The 1305-nt window shown below is 47.4% G+C and overlaps 1 protein-coding gene across 2 annotated transcripts in view; it reads right to left on the bottom strand.

The window, feature by feature from the left end:
• CCDC135 (coiled-coil domain containing 135) overlaps nucleotides 1-1305 on the bottom strand; it is a 37426-nt gene that overhangs the window by 11760 nt on the left and 24361 nt on the right. The window lies entirely within an intron of this gene.

The raw sequence follows: 1305 nt of genomic DNA, 5'->3' as shown, positions 1-1305 counted from the left end.
AGTTTGGGTTTCTTTCAAATTTGTCCTAAATTCTGTCACTTTTGTAAGTAGTAGGCCATAGTTAGGTATTATGCTTTGCTACTTTAAGTTCTATTTCTATAGAAAAAGCATAGCTGAATGGACAATACCACATCCCATGTGTCCATGGTGTGTTTGCACCAGGTGGTCGCTGTGTGGGTGCCTCACCATCCTTCCTGCCCCTGATGCCATTTCAATGTTCATAGAAGGAACAAAGCAGCCGCTCCAATGCTCATTTGGCAGTGCAAGTGACAGGCATGTCACTTTCATGATCTCATCCTTCATGCCCTCACTTGGTGATGCAGTACTGCCCCTCTGGCCTCACTTCCACCTTCACCTCGTGACTTTTGTTACCTCTATCAACAATTGCCTTTGCCTGGCATTGGTGCAGGGCATGCTGGGTGGGGGAGTAAGGGGCTAAAGGATGGGATGAAGACCTTCAGGCTGGAAGAGGAGCTGAAGGAGGACTGCAGCAGCCTCTGGAGGGCCATTATCCTTCAGAGGGCACTGATCACCATGGTGGGGGAGGGTAGTCTCGGCTCTGCCCCATCTGTGTGTAGTGGGAGAAGTTATTTCACTTCTCTGGGCCTCATCTGTAAACATGAGAGCAACTATAGCTAACATTTATTGAACAGCCAGCTACTGAGTGTTATTTTCCACAAACTGTGAGACTGATGAGGGGTGAGAGACTTCCGAATCAGTGCCTAAGGGAGGCGGGAGGCCGTGGTGTTTCCTTTGCAGAAGGCAGAACTTTCTCTGTTTTGGAACTTCTGACTTCTGCACAGACACAGCACATGTGCAGGGATCACAGGTCAGTTCTGCCTGTCTCCCATAGGGGGTGACGGCAGTCCCTTGGACAGGGTCACTTTGGAATAGGGAGCAAAAGGGCACAGAATCTATCTTTTGGAAAATGGTCAGCAATAGAGGACCTTGCAAACAACACAAGAACAGAGGACTTGGAGCCTGGAGGCCTGAATTCAAGTCCAGTCAGGTTATATTTTCCTTCTCCACTAGACTGAAAGTGCACTCCTGACGGAGACCTTGCCTGTCCTGTGCATCCTCAGCCCCCAGCATGTAGCAGGTGCTCCATGGAGAACCGTGGGCAAGCCATTTCCCCTCTCTAAATTGCCATTTTCCATATGTGAAATGACAGCATTGGATGTTTATTTACATACCGCTCTCTTGATTGCTGCTGTATCCTTGACATTTCCTTTATACTACCTCACATTTAAATATTTCCTCCTCTTAAGCATTATTATTATGTGCTAGTTAAGTCATATTCTAACA

This window comes from Galeopterus variegatus, unplaced genomic scaffold (genome assembly GCF_000696425.1).
Source record: "Galeopterus variegatus unplaced genomic scaffold, G_variegatus-3.0.2 Scaffold58, whole genome shotgun sequence".
Taxonomy (NCBI): domain Eukaryota; kingdom Metazoa; phylum Chordata; class Mammalia; order Dermoptera; family Cynocephalidae; genus Galeopterus; species Galeopterus variegatus.
This window is presented reverse-complemented; position numbering and strand designations above follow the sequence as displayed.